General features: G+C 60.7%; 1 long non-coding RNA gene across 1 annotated transcript; it reads left to right on the top strand.

Annotated features, from left to right (window-relative positions):
- The first annotated feature begins 974 nt into the window (after window positions 1-974).
- Window positions 975-2,804, top strand: LOC120387097. Its single transcript, XR_005590030.1, has 2 exons — window positions 975-1,047; window positions 2,351-2,804. It is a non-coding gene; the product is annotated as an uncharacterized LOC120387097 (long non-coding RNA).
- The last annotated feature ends 17,533 nt before the right edge of the window (window positions 2,805-20,337 follow it).

Below are 20,337 nucleotides of genomic sequence, written 5' to 3'. Positions count from 1 at the left end.
CCTCCACCCCACAGCCCCCCCCATCCCAGCCCAGCCCGGGCTCCTCCACCCCACAGCCCCCATCCCAGCCCAGCCCAGCCCGGGCTCCTCCACCCCACAGCCCCATCCCAGCCCAGCCCGGGCTCCTCCACCCCACAGCCCCCATCCCATCCCAGCCCGGGCGCCTCCCCCCCACAGCCCCCATCCCATCCCAGCCCGCGCTCCTCCACCCCACAGCCCCCATCCCAGCCCAGCCCGGGCTCCTCCACCCCACAGCCCCCATCCCAGCCTAGGCTCCTCCATCCCAACCCACAGCCCCTGCTGTCCCAGCCTGGGCTCCTCCATCCCAACCCACAGCCCCCATCCCAGCCCAGCCCGGGCTCCTCCATCCCAACCCACAGCCCCTGCTGTCCCAGCCCAGCCCAGGCTCCTCCACCCCACAGCCCCCATCCCATCCCAGCCTGGGCTCCTCCACCCCACAGCCCCCATCCCATCCCAGCCTGGGCTCCTCCACCCCACAGCCCCCATCCCAGCCCAGCCTGGGCTCCTCCACCCCACAGCCCCCAGCCCAGCCCAGCCCGGGCTCCTCCATCCCAACCCACAGCCCCCATCCCAGCCCAGCCCGGGCTCCTCCACCCCACAGCCCCTCCCATCCCATCCCAGCCCGGGCTCCTCCACCCCACAGCCCCCATCCCAGCCCAGCCCGGGCTCCTCCATCCCAACCCACAGCCCCCATCCCATCCCAGCCTGGGCTCCTCCATCCCAACCCACAGCCCCCATCCCAGCCTAGGCTCCTCCATCCCAACCCACAGCCCCCTGCTGTCCCAGCCCTACTCCTGCCTGGTCCAGTTGCAATCTCGTTCCTTGCAGGAGACACTGGAGAAAAGTGTCGCACCCAGCTATTCTAATCCCAGTGTCTCCCAGCAGGAGGGACTGGGGCAGGAGTGCTGACTTGTGGCGGGGGTCAAGGCTACTCCAGTTCCCCTGCCCCATCTCTCCCAGCACCGGTAGTGCAGGGAGCAGCTCAGTTCTGGCTGGACACGTTCCTGGCTGCTCCAATGCCAGCAGGTGAGGCTAAGGGAGTTTTGCATATTAGTGATTCCTTCACAAGTGGTTTTTGACTGTTGGCTGAAAAGCCTCCCACCAATGGGGCAGCCCATCAGGCTCCTGAGTGATCACTCCATTGCCCACAGCATGAGTCAGCTCCTGCTCCTAGCCCTCCTCTGACTAAGCCATAAGCTGCTCGCTGGGCCTATGCAGTCTGACTGCAGTGTGCGCTGATAGCATCATGCTTGGCTACTCAACTGCAGCTACAGAGAAGCCCCAGGCCAGCTGTCTCTGCCTCCCTGCCTCCCTCGCCACCCCCTCCTCCCACTGCCACCTGCTCTGGAGCAGCAGCTTGCTCACTGCTGAGCTGCCAGCACATTTGGAGGTTTAAAGGGACAGGGGCCCAGGTGGAGGGAATGGGCTGCATGTGCCCTGAGCCCGCTGGATCCTGGAGTACATCCCACAGGGCTCGCTTTGATGTGACTAAATTAGGGGCCAGCTAGAGGAAAGACGGGGCAGGGAGCTGCTCCAACTGCCGCCCCATCTCTGCCTTCCTTCCGCCTGTTCACACATACGCTGCTGCTAGTCTCAGCCTGCTGCCTGGCCCAGGCCAGACGAAAGCAGAAGGAACTCATTGTGCACTATTTCTACTCTGGTCCCCAGCTTCCTCCAGCTCCATCACAGCTCTGCCCACAGCTCCCCTCTTATCTTCTCCCTTGGCCTCCCCAATCCCTCCATCTCAGTCTCACTCCCAGTGCAGGGAACTCAGCATGTGGGACCAGCTCCATGGGTGGGGGTGGTTATGCTGAGCGCTCTGGGGCCCAAAGCACAGAACCCAGTGGTGCTGGTCTGCAGTGTCTGAGGCAGACATTGGTGGAAGCAGCTCAGTGGTCTGTCCTCCACCCATCTCCCGAAACACCATGCAGCAGCCAGCCCACGCGGCCTCTCCTGTGTCTCAGTGAAACTCCCTCTCGGGAGCCTCTCCTTGCCTCCCATCTCCACTCTGCTCTCCTCCTCCTTGTCCTGGTCTGGAACAGCTTGAAACTGGAGCATGGATGTGCCTTGTCGTGACTCACCCCCCCTTGCCATTAGCCCCCAGACAAGCCCCTGCGTCAGACAGAGGACGACCCTCCCAGCTTTACCTCAGTGACAGCAGTGGGAAGATTATTAGCCTTATTCACATGGCGTGTGAGACTAGGCTGAGGAACCAGGAGACGTGGGTTCTGTTCCTGGCTTTGTCACTGACTCACTGGGCAAGTCGTTTCTCTGTGTCCCCATTTGTAACTAGAGAGTGATCCTGATCCTCCTTGTAACATGCTTTCAGATCCGTGCAGGAGCAGGGCCCAGGCAGGAGGCTGCTCCTGTCATGCGTGGTTCTGAGTGTTGCAAAGGACACCTGTGCTAATGAGTAACTCTTGCTCTGGCGGCAGCACAAGCTGGGATAATAAGACAGAACGAGGCATTTGGCCAGTGCAGCTTGGCTGAGGTACATTTGCTGAAGGTGGGGCTGGAGCTGCATGTGGACAAGGCTGGCTGCAGAGCAGTGAGATGCTGACAGTTCTTGGGAGGATGGCGGGTTGCTATTGGCCACTTCAGCTCAGAAGGGTTTTGTGATCTCCTGGGATTCCATCTCCTCCTGCTAACACCCACTGGAGAAGAGAAAACTCTGACTCTCCTGCACAGAGCCTGACCGCACTGTCAGAGGGTGAGCCCCAAAGATACCTGGGGCCTTGAGAAATGGGCCCTGGCTGGAATAAACATGAACTCTGGGGTTGGTTTTTCTGACCCACCTGCTGCTGGTACGGGGCAGAGGGCACATGCTGTGCTGCACCTCAGGCCAGGCCAGGCGGATGGCAAAGGTGTCTGTGCCACCTCTGTGACTGCTGGATTCTGGGCCTAGCCCCAGTGGCTGCTTGCGATGCCCACGAATAGCTGCCTACCCACAGGCTAATGAGCAGCCCAGAATAGCCAGAGTGCAGTGTCCTCCTCCCACTCTGACACACCCTTACACATCGGGTGTGGGCCACTAGAGCCCCAGGGAGAGGCTCCACTCCACTGTGTGCAACCCCCCGGAGTGGGGGGACCCCATGTTCAAAGCTGTGACCAGAACTCCAACCCATTCAGGACTTCCTGGAAACAGCCACACCATGTGCTAACCTGAGCTCGCATTGGCGCCAGCGCCGTTCTGGGGGGCACGTGCTCTAGGAGCCAGGGCAGTGGGTGGAGGTAGCTCGGCCATTTCCAGGGCTGAGGAGGGGGCAGCAAGGGGAACTGAGGCAACAAGCAAAAGAGCATGAAGGGAGCAGGAGGCGAATGGGGCGCAAAGGCCCTGGCCCTGAGGGGTCGGGGGATTTAGGTCCTGGCCTGCTCTGCCCCCAGCCCCCTCCCCCGTCTCCCTCATGCATCTCTTTGCTCTTCTCCTCAAAACTTTCTCCTGGCTGCTGGAGTGCTGAAGTGGCTGTTAAATGCATGTGGGTGGCAAGTCCCATTATCCTGCAGATAAATATAAGAAGGGGGCGAAGCATTGATGGTCGGGCTGGAGCGAAAGCCCACACAATGCAGCAGTGCAGTTTCCGTTTCCAGGCTGGGGGGAGGGAGGGAGCTGGGTGCTGACACTGGCCCCACAGCTGCTCCAGGCACCTCACTCTTTCCCGGGTGTCTGTAGGTGTCAAGCTGGAACCAGCCTGTGCCTAGTGCTGAAGCAGGACCCCTCTGCTGGTGGCAGGGACGTGCCGGCCGAGTGACTCCCGGGGTGCCCGTGGCAGCTGGGCTGTCCTAGGCCCTCCCCAGCAGGCTCCAGCTGCACCCAGCCGTGCCAGGCCCGAGCGAAGGCCACAGGCCCCCGGTCTGCCCTGGCCGGCCATGGCGGGCACCGCTCAGGACACCAGGCCTAGTGCAGAGCCAGCGGCTCAGCGCCAGGGGAGCTGCTGCTCCGGCCCCGCAGGGATTGGGGGGTCCCTGGATCGGGGGGCAGAGCTGGGGCTGGAGAGGAAGCCCAGGGCCCCGGAATAATGGTGGGGGGACCGGACCCAATGGGCTCTAAGGGGGGGAGGACCAGACCCAGCGGGCTCTAAGGGGACCGGATCCAATGGGCTCTGAGTGGGGACCGGACCCAGCGGGCTCGGGGAAACCGGATCCAATGGGCTCTGAGTGGGGGGACCGGACCCAGTGGGCTCTAAGGGGGGACCAGACCCAGCGGGCTCTAAGGGGGACCGGATCCAATGGGCTCTGAGTGGGGAGGACCAGACCCAGCGGGCTCTAAGGGGGACCGGATCCAATGGGCTCTGAGTGGGGACCGGACCCAGCGGGCTCGGGGAACCGGACCCAATGGGCACTGAGTGGGGACCGGACCCAGTGGGCTCGGGGACCGGATCCAATGGGCTCTGAGTGGGGACCGGACCCAGTGGGCTCGGGGACCGGATCCAATGGGCACTGAGTGGGGGGGACCGGACCCAGCGGGCTCGGGGGGGGGGCGGACCCAGCGGGCTCTAAGGCAGGGGGACCGGACCCAATGGGCTCTGAGTGGGGGGGGACCGGATCCAATGGGCTCGGGGGGGGGGGGGACCGGACCCAGCGGGCTCTAAGGGGGGGGACCGGACCCAGTGGGCTCGGGGGGGGGACCGGACCCAATGGGCTCTGAGCGGGGGGAACCGGCCGCCTGGGGGGGTCCCGCGGGGGTTTGTTCCCCTCCCCCCCCCTCTGTTGGAGGCTCTGACCTCACGCGGGCTCTGGTAAAGCATCACCCTGGTCTCCATGGCAACAGCCGCGTTGTCCCTGGCAGCAGCGGGCGGGCGGGAGCGAACCTGCCCGGCCGGGGGGCGGCTCCAGCCTGAGTCACGCGGGGCGGAGCCGCAGGTGGGCGCGTGTCCGTGGGGCCTGCTGGAGCCGCCCCCGCGGCCAGCGAGGGGCAGTCACCTCCCCCCCCAGCCCTGCGGTGCCCCTCACTCCCGACCTGCAGCCCCTGCTAGCCCAGCCCTGCGTGCCCCTCACTCCCGACCTGCAGCCCCTGCTAGCCCAGCCCTGCGGTGCCCCTCACTCCCGACCTGCAGCCCCTGCTAGCCCAGCCCTGCGGTGCCCCTCACTCCCGACCTGCAGCCCCTGCTAGCCCAGCCCTGCGGTGCCCCTCACTCCCGACCTGCAGCCCCTCTGCTAGCCCAGCCCTGCGTGCCCCTCACCCCCGACCTGCAGCCCCTGCTAGCCACCTGCAGCCCAGCCCCTGCAGTGCCCCTCACTCCCGACCTGCAGCCCGTGCCCCTCACTCCCGACCTGCAGCCCTCACCCCGACCTGCAGCCCCGTGCCCCTCACCCCCGAGCCGCAGCCCCTCTGCTAGCCCAGCCCCGCGGGGCCCCGCACTCCCGCCCCGCAGCCCCTCTGCTAGACTAGCCCTCCCCCCCCAGCCCTGCGTGCCCCTCACCCCCGACCTGCAGCCCCTGCTAGCCCAGCCCTGGGCTACAGATGTACACAGCTCTGCTAGTCCCCAGCCATTCCAGCTCCCACCTACCCCTCCCCAGCTCTGCCAATGCTCCTTATATCTGCCATGCAGTCGCTCTCACTGACTCGTAGCCAAACGCTCATTAGCAGCAGGCGGCGTGGCCCCAAGATTGCAGGAGGCTCTGCTCCTTACCCTTGGTTCTATGTTCTCAGCTGCCCTACAAAATGCTGAACACCGCAAGGCTCCCTGCACAGGATCTGTCTCAGCGTGTGTTCAAGGACACACCCTGCTTCTCTGTCGCTCTATGAGCAGATTACACCCTTGGCCCAGGGGGAATAGGACAGCCCGGCTGGAGCAACGCCAGCCCTGGGCTTCCACTGGCTGCCCATGTACTCCCAAACCACCCCTGACTCGCACAGTTCAAGCACCGCGAGCTAGCACCCAGATCTGGCTGCAGCAACCTGCACACTCCAAGAGCATGCCCAGCTCTGCCCAGAGCCTGAGAGTTACCCAGGCATGAGAGGTTTGCAGAGTCACCACCCCGCCCACACACACACGGGTGCTAGACAGAGGTTGGTGAAAAGGGGCAGGAAGCCAGTGGTGAAAGGGAAAAGGATCTATTTCCCAGGCCTGTGCTGTTGTCACTTGCAGATGGAGAGGAAGGGACCCCCCTCTGGCAGGCACTGTGCTGCCTGACACACACACACCGACACTCGCTTGTCCTGCCACACGCAGCACCCACACATCCCCTCTTGCACAGGTGCATCCCTCTGCGTGCTGCTCCATGCCTGAGTCCACGTGTGCACACACACACGAATGCAGCCACCCACAGCACCCTGCCCCAGATAGCACATCCTCTCCTGAGAGACTGGCCCAGCAAGCCCAGGTGCTGTGTGCATGGGGACCCTCTGTTCTGAAACAGTCCAGCTTTCGCACATACCAGTGCCTGTTATCCCATGACCACCAGGAATCTTCCCTCCCTCCAGCACCTCCATTACCTGCACTGAGCTGGGCACTGGGCAGGCAGTGCAGGAATGTGAGGTGGTGAGAACGTGCATGGAAGCGCTCCTGTGCCTTAGCGAGCTGCAGCTGCCTTGCTCCCGTGCTAGGCCAGGAGCTGCTCCCTCCCAGACTGTTCTGTCTAGCGCCATCCATGGCCACCGCAATGACTAGTTCTTTGGCTGGCACCCTGGGCCTGAGCCTGAGCCTGAGCCAGGCATGGGACCCACCTCCTGCAAGGCCCAGGCCCTACCCAGCCCCAATGCTCCCTCCTGTGCTGAATGATGTTAAAGGGACGCACCTGGGCGCCGCAGCTGTGTGGCCTGCACCGTGGCCCCCCGTGCCAAACACAAGCACTGTCTGTGGTGCCTTGGTGTCTGGAGCCACCTGGGGGGGCTGGTCACATAGCTCCTTGGGGGAGCTTGGCCCCCGCTAGGCAGGCTCCTGGTTTCCCAGACCATGGCAATCAGAATGTGAACACTGGCTCTGCTATTAGCAGCAGCGGCCTGGGAGCAGGTCTCTAGCTATGGCTCTGTCTCCACTGCAGCTCCCCCTCAACTCAGAGCACACAAATAATTTCTTTGCTGCTCTGCACAGGAGTCAGAGGGGTTGGATTAGTCACTGGCGATTCGGCGTGAGCTGCAGCTTGGCAGACCTGCACGCTCACAGCTCCAGCCCTCCCCAGGCACGGCCTATGCTCCCGCTCAGCAGCCTTGGCTTCTCAGCCCCCAGAGGCTCTGTGTATCCTGGCTTGTGGGTGGGAGAGGAGGGGAGGAGCAGGGAGAGGCGCGCCGCACGCACACACACACACGCGCGCGCGACAGCTGCAGAAGGGGACAGTCTCTCTCTAGTCCCACTTGGGGTCTGTGCTGCAGGGATCTGCCCATTTTCCTGAAGCAAGAACAAAATCAGCCCCTGGACAGGCTGCTGCGGCCTTGTGACTGCCCAGGGCTGTGCCCCGGGAGCATTGTCAGCATTGGCCTCTCTGGACAGAGGGGTCACCATGGCCCTGCAGCTTTGCTTGCAGCAGCGCTGGGGGTTCACAGAGCCATTTCCTTGGCCTCAGACTTGCCCCCAGGTGTCTCGGGACCACGTGGTCTCTGTTTAGGGGGTGAGGTTTGGAGAAACAGGCCTGTGCCAGGAAGAAAAGGGTTAAACTGCATTGAGGAAACAGTTTGCTCACCTGAACAAGCAGTGCAGGATCCCGAGGGTCCTGCCCGTTAGTGCTTCCTCTGGGCATGATGGGGAGCTCAGGTAGAGACCAGCAGGGCTCCAGCTCTGGCTCCATGTGACAGGCAGGTACATTGCCCATGTCCAACCAGCTCCTCAGCGTTTCCCCAAGGGGCCATGTGGAGACTCTGCGGGAAGCTAAGCACTAGCTGACTGGCATGGTTGTGGCCAGATGTTTGTACAGGAAATAAAGTTAGAGCCATGTGACATGTAGGATATTGGGTTTCAAAACTATTGCAGTGAAACTTGTCACCTGGCGGTGCCAGGCCTCACTCCATCAGCACTGAGAACAATGGCGCCAGCCCCCGTTACTGTCTGGAGCAGGTGCAGGTTTACGCGGGCAAAGAACCCACAGAAGTCTCTGACTAGGGGACCCCCGGGGTAAGAGACCACAGTCTGTTACCGTCCAGAAGGAAGGAGCACAAGTTATTCATTGGAGAGAGGAGACTCTGCCAGCAGGGATGTCTCATTAAAGGTGGATCCCAGCTTTCTGGACTGGACAAACACTGTCAGAACCAACCATTGGCTGGGCAAGACCTTATTAGTGTGGGCTATAGACCGTGTTTTAGGCTTTTCTTTTATCTATAACTTTGGGTTTCCAAATCCTTTGACTTGCCTTTATCAGAGCCTCAATCTTGGGCTCCATTACGTAAACAGCAATTTCACTTTCCTCCAAATGTAAGTTCTTGGGCTAAGGCGAGCTCTGAACTGCCGCAAAACCAGCGAAGTGAGCGGCACCGCTTCCGTGGGGGCAGCGGATCGGTGTGCTGTGGGGAGTGCAGAAGATAAGGGAGACAGATCCACAGGATCTGTGCAATGCCCCAGCTATTAATCAGTCCCTTGGAGGACTGTCAGTGTGCCAGACCCCCAAGGGATCCCTCTCTTCCTCAAGCCTCACCACTTCCTAGACTGAGCGACTGGGCCCCAGCTCTCTGCTGCACACCGGGAGCTGTGCTCAGTGAGTCCACCTGAGACAGACTCCTGGGGAAGACTTGTCCACTGTGCAGGGACTAACGCACCCAGCCAGTACTTGCCGTGTGACACCCACACAGTGGGGTTCATTACTCGCCTGGGACACAGCACTGGAAGGCCTCAGGCTAGCAGAGAGAAATGGAGGTTCAAGCACAGTCATGCCAGCCGAGCTGTAGTGAACTCCATGTTCAGGCTGGGAGAGCCGTTGGGGTGGGTAGTGCCTCACTGAAGCAGTACCCCTGCAGCGTTTCATGTGCAGACACCCTTAGTCTGCCCTGAGGCCGGGCCACATTAGGAATTTACTTTGGTGTAGCTACGTCTGTCAGGGGTGCGAAAAGTCCACCCCCCTGAGATTGCCCTAACCCCTGCGTTGAGCAGCGCTAGGTCGAGGGGAGGTGCTGCTCGCGAGGTGGGTTCTCTATGCTGAGGGAGAAGCAGATGCTGAGCAGCACAGCTGCTCCAAAGTGTAGACAATCCCTGAGAGCAAACGTAACCCTCCCCCCAAGGGCAGCAATGCAAAGTAGGGGGGAAACTGAGGCAAGCACTGTAGTCAAAAAAAATATTACAAAAAAATCCCAATTTCTCCCAAAGGGGCTGAGCTGGGGCAACTCCCAGTGGGGCAGTTGGGCAGCCGGCCGCTGGTGCTGAGGAGGCCTGGGGGCACAGACAAGACTCCCTCCTGTTGTAAGCAGGTTGCAGTGATTCTCCACAGATACCTCAGGGGTCCCCGAACGTGTCACAGGCACGTGCACAAGTTCAGCAAAATGCACACGAGCCTCGGGCCTGAGCTCTGCCTCCCCTCAAACGTTAACTCACCAACGCTGGGCCCAGCGACTGGCGCCCCTTCCCCCCCCACACACGCTGGGTTCTCGGGCTCACCCAGGCTGGGCTCAGAATCCACACGTCAGTCCCCCCCCCGCGTGGCACTTCCAGAGCAGCCGCAGGCCCCCAGCACGGCAGTGCACAGCTCATGTCTTCACATTCGCTGTACAACCAGGAGGGCGAGAGAGTCACTCACACCACCCCAAAGCCGGGATTCAGTTGTAGTCACCTGAGCCAGGAGCTGGGCCCCGGCCCCGGCCCCGGCCCATCAGCCTCTGCACCGTCCCCAGCGCCGAGCCCCCCCCCAGCAGCCAGTGTCCGGCTCTAGGGATTTGCCACCTGCTGCCTGTGCCCTCAGGGTCGCCCTTCTCCAGGGCCTCGGGCCTGGCAACGCTGCCACAGGCCCCCGGGGCTGGAGCTCAGCCCCCAGCCCCTCTCGCCCTGCCGGGGGGCTGGGCTCAGCCGGGCCGGGGGGCTGCGCCACTAGGACCCGCACAGGCCTCAGCCCGGGCCCGTTCTGGGGGTGCCACGTGGGCGCTCGGCTGGGGGGTTCTGGCCTTTCGGGGCGCCCCCCCCGCTGCAGGGTCCCCCCCCGGCCCCGCGCTGCCCCGGGCGGGCGGGGGGAGAGTCCGGTCCGGTCCGGTCCGGCCCCCCCCCGCGCTGCAGGCGGCGGTTCCAGCGGCTCCGATGACATCAGATGGGGGGGGGGCTGGCAGCGCGGGGACGTCACCACCTGCGTCACTGTTCCCCGCGCGGCTGCCGGGGTTCGCGGGGGCGGCTCAGGCCAAGGTCACCGGGCAGGTGCGGGGGGGCGGAGCTGGGCTCCCCGCGGGCCCCCCCGGAGCTCGCGGCAAAGCTCGCCAGGTTCTGCGGCGGGAGGCAGAGCCGCCCCGCAGGGCAGGGCAGGCCCCGGGCGGGGGTGATTAGAACCGCAGGTCCCCGCTGCAACGCCGGGCACGGGGGGGCCGGGCCGCGCCGGGCTCCGCTGCCCAGATCGGGGGCAGGGCCGCGCCGGGCCCCGCTGCCCAGATCGGGGGCAGGGCCGCGCTGCCCAGCTCGGCGGGGCCGGGCCGCGCCGGGCCCCGCTGCCCAGCTCGGCGGGGGGGGGCTGGGCCGCGCCGGGCCCCGCTGCCGCAGCATTGCCTCAAGGAGACAAACAGCCTCATTTGTTGCCATGGCAACATCTCTGCCTCCCTCTTCCGTGCTGGAGCCAGTCGGAGGCAGGAACGGGAAGGCGGGGCTCAGCCGGCGCAGCCCTGCGCGTCCACACCGGACTCCGGCTCCTGCAGGCGGTGCCAGGCCAGCGTGGACGCTGCGTCGCCCCCGCCGCTACACACAAAATGCCCCTGGCCCCATGGCCGGGCCCGCTCTGGTCCCGCGGCTCCGGTGGAGCATCCGCAGAGCGCCTCCCGCGGTGCCGCCCTGCTTGGGGCTGCGGAAATGCTAGAGCCCCCCTGGCTCTGGTCACATTTCTTAACTCTGCTGCCTGGGGTCTCAGTGACTGAAAACCAGCGTGTTCCTTGCTGTCACGGAGTGCGGGGGAGACAGGGCCCAGCACCCCCGGCTCCCTGCGACTCACCCTGACTCTCAGCCAGCCAGTGACACAGAAGGTTTATTTAGATGACAGGAACACAGTCCCAGACAGGTCTTGCTGGTACAGACAACAGGACCCCCTTAGTTAGGTCCATCTGGGGGCTCCAGGGAGGCCACAGCCCCATTGGGAAGCCCAAGCCCCATCAGGGCGCCCCTCTCTATTTCCCAGCCAGCTCCAAACAAACTCCCTCCAGCCTCTCACTCAGCCTCCCCCCAGCTCATCCCTCAGCCTTTGTCCTTTGTCCAGTGTCCCGGGCAGAGGTGTTACCTGGCCTCCACCCAGGGGCGGCTCTAGACCCCAGCGCGCCAAGCAGGCGCTTGGGGCGGCCGTTTCCCGGGGGGGCGGCATTTGACTCCGGTTGAGCTCCCGCCGGCATGCCTGCGGCAGGTCCACCGGAGCCCGGAACGAGCGGACCTGCCGCAGGCATGACCGCGGCGGGTCCCGTCTTCCCGCGGCTCCGGTTGAGCTCCCGCAGGCATGACTGCGGCAGGTCCGCTCGTTCCGGGCTCCGGTGGATCTGCCGCAGGCATGCCGGCGGGAGCTCAACCGGAGCCGCGGGACCGGGGAAGGGCGGCGCAGCGCTCCGCGCTGCTTGGGGCAGTGTCATTTCTAGAGCCGCCCCTGCCTCCACCCCCACCCCCCCCCGGTTCTCAGGTTACATGCTCAGGTACCTCCCTTCCCCAATGCAGCCAGTCCCTGCACAACTCCCCTGCCACCTTCCCAGGCCAACACTCCCCACTCAGCACTCACAGAACCCAGCCAGAACAGCCCCACTTCCTCACACCTGCTAGCCCAGCTTTGGAGCCCCTGGTAGGGCTCTGCATGAAGCGACAGCTCAGCCTCATGCCACTGCCCAGGATTTCCTTGGCCTGTGGGGAGACAGGGCAGCACAAGCCGTGGAACAATGATGATTATTCACACCTTGCAAAGGAGATGCAGCACCTGGGCCTGACAGGGACAAGTGCCAATGCTGGGCAAAGGGGAAGGAACTGCAGCAGTTGGACTAAAAGGCAAAGGCAGGCAACAAAATCTCCCATGCTGCCCCCCCCCAGCTAATTGGCTGCCCCACTGAACAGGGCCCCCCTCTCCAACCCACAAGTGCCAGCACACAGAAATCCCATCTCGGGGCCCTAGGCTGCTTGGAGGCCGGAGAGGGCCCCAACGGAGTGCCCAGGACTGTATTGCAAGATGCCGGCTTCCTCCCCAAGCCTCGGGAGACAGAAGTGCAGGGGTCAGGCTGTAGAGCTTCAAGCACGTGCCTGGGGCAGCAAGCCACGGCGGGCGGCCTGATGGTCGCCCTGACGGCAGCAGGCAGGCAGCCTTCGGTGGCGCACCTGGGGGAGGTCCACCGGTCCCACAGTTTCGGTGGTAATTCGGTGGCAGGGACGCCGAAGGCGCGGGACCGGTGGACTTCCCACGGGCATCCCACCGAATCTGCGTTACCAGCGGACCTTCCGCAGGCGCTCCGCCGAAAGCCACCTGCCTGCCGTGCTTGGGGCGGCAAAATACCTAGAGCCGCCCCTGTGTAGAGTGTGGGGGTGGGGAGCAGGGTCAATGGAATCGCACATGAGAGGGAGCCAGGCGGCCCCAGCCATGGAAGCTGGAGGCAGTGGGGGTAGCAAAGAGGTGGCATAAGAACAGTCGTACCGGGTTCCATCCAGCCCAGTATCCTGTCTGCCGACAGTGGCCAATGCCAGGTGCCCCTGAGGGAGGGAACCTAACAGGTAATGATCAAGTGATCTCTCTCCTGCCGTCCATCTCCACCCTCTGACAAACAGAGGCTAGGGACACCATTCTTACCCATCCTGGCTAATAGCCATTAATGGACTTAACCTCCATGAATTTATCCAGTTCTCTTTTAAACGCTGTTATAGTCCTAACCTTCACAACTGCCTCAGGCAAGGAGTTCCACAGGTTGACTGTGCGCTGTGTGAAGAAGAACTTCCTTTTATTTGTTTCAAACCTGCTGCCCATTCATTTCATTTGGTGGCCCCTAGTTCTTGTATTATGGGAACAACTAAATAACTTTTCCTTATTCACTTTCTCCACATCACTCATGATTTTATATACCTCTATCATATCCCCCCTTAGTCTCCTCTTTTCCAAGCTGAAAAGTCTCAGCCTCTTTAATCCCGCCTCATATGGGAACTGTTCCAAACCCCTAATCATTTTAGTTGCCCTTCTCTGAACCTTTTCTAGTGCCAGTAGATCTTTTTTGAGATGAGGAGACCACATCTGTACACAGTATTCAAGATGTGGGCGTACCATGGATTTATATAAGGGCAACAAGATATTCTCAGTCTTATTCTCTATCCCTTTTTTAATTATTCCTAACATCCTGTTTGCTTTTTTGACTGCCTCTGCACACTGCGTGGACATCTTCAGAGAACTGTCCACGATGATGCCAAGATCTTTTCCCTGGTTAGTTGTTGCTAAATCAGCCCCCATCATATTGTATGTATAGTTGGGGTTATTTTTCCCCATTATGTGCATTACTTTACATTTATCCACATTCAATTTAATTTGCCATTTTGTTGCCCAATCACTTTGTTTTGTGAGACCTTTCTTAAGTTCTTCACAGTCTGCTTTAGTCTTAACCATCTTGAGCAGTTTAGTAGCATCTGCAAACTTTGCCACCTCACTGTTTACCCCTTTCTCCAAATCATTTATGAATAAGTTGACTAGGATTGGTCCTAGGACTGACCCTTGGGGAACACCACTAGTTACCCCTCTCCATTCTGAAAATGTACTATTTATTCCTACCCTTTGTTCCCTGTCTGTTAACCAGTTCTCAGTCCAGGAAAGGACCTTCCCTTTTATCCCATGACAAATTAATTTACATAAGAGCCTTTGGTCTTGGGGCAGTTAGGCCTCATTTCACGCTCTGCAACTGTTTGCGAGCCCCCCCCCCCCGTTTAGACTGGCTGAGTCACCGCGTCACCCTGTGACAGCAGGATTGCTTGGCTGGGAAGATGACGCGATGACATGACAGGTACTTGAAACAACAATTGTTCCCTTTGACGTTCAGCCGAGGCACTTAAGACTCTGCTGGTAAGTGATACATGTAATTGGGAGGGGAGAAGCAATGGGGGAAGGGGGGGGGCTGCCCTAGGGCTCCTGCCTGGAACCAGCTAGGGCTGTGCTAGGACAGAGGGTACAGGACATCAATGTCCAGGAAGCCCCCTCCAGCAGCAAACTCTGCTCCCAGGGGAAAACAAGCCCAAAAGCTCTCCCCCGGAGACACCAGCAAAGACCCTGCTAGCCAGCACTCTGCGCTGGGGCGGGATCCCACAGGGATGGTAGCATGGCAGTGGAGCAGGTCCCAGGCAAAGCCAGAGCAAAACAACACAGGGATTGCCAAACTAGCTCCAAGCTGGGGCCTCTGAAGTCCAGGATCCTGTCTCTGCTGGGGGTCAGAGAAGGTGCAGGAAATCTCACAGCGGATAGAGGTGGATAAGCAGCCCCCCCACCCCCATTCCTGGTTTGAGACTGACTGAGGCCCTGCAGCAGGAGGTTTAATATCCCTGCCCCAGTTTAGGCTGCCATTAAGTATAACAACTCTGGCTATTCTCATTATCCACAGAGACGTCCAATCCCTCTTTGAATCTTGCTACCCTCTTGGCCTTAGCAACATCCTGGGGCAGCAAGTAGGGAAGGGGCAACCTGGGAGTGCCGCCTAACGCAACTGTACAGAGAGTGGATGGAGCACGAGGACGAATCTCTTCTCCAGTCCTGTTGTGGACTGTGGGCGCTCTGCAGGGTGGTCCCCAGACCCAGCTGCAAATCAGGCCCCTGCAGGATGACACCAGGGTCCCCCAGGTCACAGAGCACAGGCACAGCCAGACTTCTAGGACTCTAAGCTCAGACAGTGAAGGCAGGATGACCTGAGGTACCAGCTGCACTTCGTTACATGTGTCACATTGCGGGCCCAGGTGCCCTGCCCTGGGCTGCAGCCTGGCAGTGAGGCTGGAGCTGCCCCAGCAGGTGGGGGCTACTTTCGCTCACTGAGCAGCGTTAGTCCCTGCTGTAATCTCCCCAGATTCCTCTCCACTGGGCCCTGCTTGCAACCAACCCCAGCGCCTGCCACTCAGCCTGGCTCACGAGGATGGGTCACGTGCTGCCATCTAGTGACATCAGGGAGAAATTACACTACAGTGGTGATCAATAGCCTGAAGCATTGTGCACACCTGTCTCCCCGAAGGGCTCAGCCCCAACCTCTCCCCCTGTGAGACAGATGCTACGTTTCGTACAATGCAGCAGCCAGTAAGGCCTGGGGAGCCAAGAGCGCTGCCCTGAGCACCGGCCATCCAAGCTCGAGGGTGTGGTGCAGAGAACAGAGTCTCAGCCCAAGTGCACCAGCCGAGCCGAGCCGGGAGAGTGGAGGTCTGTGGGTAAGGGCAGGAGCGGGAGGAGGAGGAACAAGAGCTGAGAGGGAGGCAGGCCAGGCCAGGTGCTGAGCTGGGGCAGGGGGTGAAGAGACGGAATGTGAGGGGAAGGCAGGAAGCCAGAGAAGGGATGGTTTGGGCAGAGAACGATGTGGCCAGAGGGAAGGTCAGGGGAGAGAACCTTAGCACTGGGTAGGTTGGAGGGAGTGAGAAGGGGGGTGGGGATGCTACAGATACCATGGGGGAGAGACCCCAACACACAGAGCCAAGTTTGAGCAGGAAGCAGCTTCCCCGTTCCCCTTCCCAAGCCCTGGCTGCTGCTGCTGCTGTCTGGGCTCCCTGCTGTGGGGAGACAACCTGGGCCAGATAAAACGAGAACTGACCTGAATCTTCTCTGGCAGCCTCAGGACAAGCTCCCTCCCTGGGTCACTTGTCCCACCACAGCCCAGAGTGGCTGGGATGTCGAGTTCCACGGCACTTCCAGCCCAAGCCAACGCAGCAAAACCCTTGCAGGAGCCCAGGCCCCCAGCCCTTAGTTTTGGATATGCTGGTCCCTGGGCTGCCAGCGTCGCTTCCCAAGGTCTCCGGGATGCGTCTTGTCCATGGCTGCGGGGCACATGGCAGTGTACGTGTGCCATCCACGTGTATACACTGACGCCCGTTGGGGTGCATGGGCATGGGCCAGTCCCCTTGAAGTACATGTCGCAGGGTCTCACCTCATGCAGGGGCAGGCTCTGCTGCTGCCGCCGTCCCCACTTCCACCGCAAACCATCTCCTACAACTGGGAATTCTGGATCAGGCTTCACTTCTGGGGTCTGATTTACCTGGGGGCGGGGGGAGTTTGGCACTCCAGAGCTTCTGCCAGCCAAGCTCACGGCACAGTGTCTGCAGTGGCTCCTTGCATACCTCCATTCCCCCCACCCCCTGGGTGACCAAATGTCCCAATTTTATAGGGACAGTCCCAATTTTGGGGTCCTTTTCTTATATAGGCTCCTATTACCCCCCCACCCCATCTCGATTTTTCACACTTGTTGTCTGATCACCCTACCCAGGTGCCTGCTTCCCTCCCCTTCTAGTTCAGGGACTCGCTACAATCTCCCCATCTCTCCCCCTGCCGGGGGTTCTGTGCGACTCTCCCCAATGGGCAGGGGACATGCCAATGGCTGGTGCCCTCACTTCCCCTCCTCCCATGGAGCAGGCTGTGGGGAGACAGCTGGGTCAGGCGGGGTGAGCTTCCATCACACTCCTCACTCTGGCTCCCCTTACTAGCTTCCCCGCAAGGGCTAGCGGCTCTACCACGCCAGGAGCTCCCCAGGCCCCCGCTGCCTTTCTTTGCTTTCTGGAAGAGCAGTCACCAGGTGTCAGCATTAAACTCGAGTGGGAGGGCAGCCGAGCTGAGATGAGGGGTGTTGTTCTGCTAGAAGGTCTTAATGGGTCCATCAGCTGGTTCTTTAGAGACAATGGCAGGCCGGTTACAGCTGCCGGCTCTGCTGACCAGTGGCCAGGGGCTCTGCTCTTCCAGTTTGGCCGCTTCTACCAGGGTTGTCAGCAGCAAACAGGGACTGGTTCAATTTTTCAGGGGTTCCCTTTAACGAACATCAGCTCAAGCTCCCACCCAGAGCCCTGGGACATGGTATGTCCCACTTGGGAGCCCCCAGGGGCAGCACTTCCCCACACACAAGCACAGCGACCAGAGGGTTAGAACAAAGAATTGTATTAGGAGGGAAAGCGTCAGGGGGGAGCCAACAATGACTAAAGTAACAAATACTGAAGTATGAACCAACACCCCAGGCTGTCTTAACAGTAGTCCCAGGCTCCACCTCCACTGGCACTTGTGGATGGCTGAGGAGTTCCCCTCCCTCCACCCCAGCTCCCCACTCACTTCGCTGTGTGGCGTTGGCGGAGTCTAAGGCTGCCAGTGCTGTCCAGGCTGCGCCAGGGCTCGATCTCTTGACCGCTGGTCCCTCTAAGCTGTGCACGTGTGCGTGCGCACACAGATCCTAAACCCTGCGCACACAGCGAAACACCATGCGCACAACAATTTGCACAGAAGCACAATTTGCACAGAAGAAATTTTTTGCACACACGGCCTGTCAAAAATGAGAGGGAACATTGCCCCTGACCCAGGTGTGCAGGCTGCTCCAGGGGCTCTGCCAGCTGAGCCAGTAAAGGGCATTCATTTCAGCATTAGGTGCTGGGCAGGGAGGCCTGTGCCAAAGGCCCTTAGGCAGGTGGTGTCTGTCTCTGCAGCTTCGAGCCCTCTCAGCCCAGAACCAATCCCCCCTTTCCAAGCGGCTTTAGCTCTCTGCTGTCCAGCCCCCCAGAACTGCCTCCCCTCAACCCTTCAAACACAAAGGCCCAGCACCTCAAACCCTTGGCAGGCTCCTCCTCCTCCTCAAGAGACACTCCCATGATGGCAAACGCCTTCCCCTTTCCTTTGACCTGTTCAAGACTCCCTCCCTGCCTGGGGGCAACCCCAACCCTGTCCTGTCCCCAAAGGCAACCACAACCCACCCCTCCCTGCCCAAAGGCAACCACACCCCAACACAACCCCTGCACACCTGGGGGCGACCACACTGCACTTGGGGTGACCCAGGCACACTGGGGGTAGAGCTTGTCCTGTCATTTCCCAAGAGGCTCAGTCACACTTTACTGCCACCCACACACTAGAGTTAGCTGCATTTTAAACAACATGCCCCCACATGCTACATAACTGATGTGCAAATGAGGCCTGGCCTACTCAGTCAGTGCCACCTGCTCGCCAACAGGTGGCAGCAGAAAGCTCCTTAGAATCACAGACTCTCAGGGTTGGAAGGGACCTCAGGAGGTGTCTAGTCCACCCCCTGCTCAAAGCAGGACCAACCCCAACTAAATCATCCCAGCCAGGGCTTTGTCAAGCCAGGCCTTAAAAACCTCTAAGGAAGGAGATTCCACCACCTCCCTAGGGAACCCATTCCAGTGCTTCACCATCCTCCTAGTGAAATAGTGTTTCCTAATATCCAACCTAGACCTCCCCCACTGCAACTTGAGACCATTGCTCCTTGTCCTGTCATCTGCCACCACTGAGAACAGCCGAGCTCCAGCCTCTTTGGAACCCCCTTCAGGTAACTGAAGGCTGCCATCAAATCCCCCCTCCTCCCCCTGGCTCTTCTCTTCTGCAGACTTTCTTCTCCTTCTCCAACAGAGCCTCTGTCTGGGTTCGCCAGCAGCTCTGAGCAACTCTTATCCCTGTTCACCAACCGGGGTCGCTTGTGAGCTCCCTGCTCTCTGGGGTTTCAGTGCTCCCAGGTAGATGCTGATGGGATAGGGGGTGCCCAGCAGGCTGGCCCCACGGCAGCGGTTCAGACCCAGACACGGTGCTCCTGAGCATTTATCTGCTTTGAGCTCATTACACAGCCAGGGCAGCTGGAGTGTTTGGTCCCCTGCTGCAGGGTGTGAGCTCTGAAGTGTCTTCTGTGGTTCGTACAGCATTAAGCACAGAGGCAGAACTTAACAAAGATGCGTATGAGGCTATTGTGTGTACCAGTGTGTGTGGTTGTGAGCAGGAGCAGCTCTGTGTGTGTGTGTGTGTGTACCAGTGTCTGTGGTTGAGCACCTGTGTGTGTGTGTGTTTGTGAGAAGCTGTGTGTGTGTGTGTGTGTGTGCACCAAGGTGTGTGATTGTGAGCAGCTGTGTGTGGCTATTTGTGAGAGTCTGGATTGGGAGCTGCTCCTGGGGGCCAGGGATGGTGGTTGGCTTGTGTCTGTTGGCCCAGGCCCTGACGGGCGGGGGCATGCCGCCTGCGTGAGATGTCACATGTGGGGACCCCAAGGAGGGGCAGGGTAGGTGAGTGATCTGCCTCCGGGCTGGCAATGAGGCAGGCCCAGCAGTGCAGTGCACAGCTCCCCTTCCCCACAGTCACTGAGGCAGTGGGAGCGGATTCCCAGCACTGCAGCCCCCTACACACAGCACCAGCAGCGCCTCCAGAATTCAGACGTGCTCAGGACACAACCATTCCTTGTGAGCTGCCTGAGCATGAAGCCCCGTCCTTGCTGCTGCCCCACCCCCAGGCAGGGCTGGGCTGGGCCGGCCACAGGCCTCTCCTGCTTCTAGGGAGCAGATGTCCCCGGCTGGGCCTGGAAGGCCCCATGGGCCTCGGCCAGTCTGCACGGCACCAGGGCCAAAAGGTCACTGGGGACCCCTCAACCTGGCACTGGAACTGAAAAGTGCTGAGGCAGCTCAGCCTGTTCCACTTCCTCTCCTGGCCAGCCAGCTACCCGCAGCCAGGGCAGGGCGGCAGTGCTTGGGCCAGGCCGTCCCAGCAGGCGCGACTGTAACCCTTTCATGCTGGTTCCTGTTACCACGCTGCTGGGAGGTGTCCGATTTGGCCGCACGCCCTTAGCTAATCTTTGGGGTTTCCAAGGTGTCTGTTGTCTTAGTAGCCCAGTGTGTTCCGCAGCACAGCAGTACTCCCCAACAAACCTGTCAACCCGATCTCAGGCTGCGCCCCCGCCCAGCACACAGAGCCTTGCCCGGGTCCTCGCAGGGTGTGAGTCACACGCTCCAGACTCTGCTTTGCTTCTGTTTTTTACTCACGGCTGGTGTCTTTAGCTGTGTGATTCTTATGCCTCTACTTTCTGTGCCCTTCACCTTCAAATCTCTAAGGCCATCACTGTATTTGCTGCAGAGACAGGCAGCCATGTTGTGTTGAGTTCAATGCAGACTGTAACATGGGAGGCCCACACCATGCTCTCCCACTGAGACTTTGTTTCATTCCTTCTTTCTCTGTGGTCCTCTCACTATGAAATAAGGGTTAGCCTGACTGAAAGCAGCTGCTTACTCTTTCTGGTTGGAAAACATAACCCCATGTGCTCACACTCACAGCTCCAGCTCCCTC

Source organism: Mauremys reevesii, linkage group 20 (genome assembly GCF_016161935.1).
Source record: "Mauremys reevesii isolate NIE-2019 linkage group 20, ASM1616193v1, whole genome shotgun sequence".
Lineage (NCBI taxonomy): Eukaryota > Metazoa > Chordata > Testudines > Geoemydidae > Mauremys > Mauremys reevesii.
The sequence above is the reverse complement of the archived record's forward strand: the minus strand, read 5'-3'. Positions and strand labels throughout refer to the sequence as shown.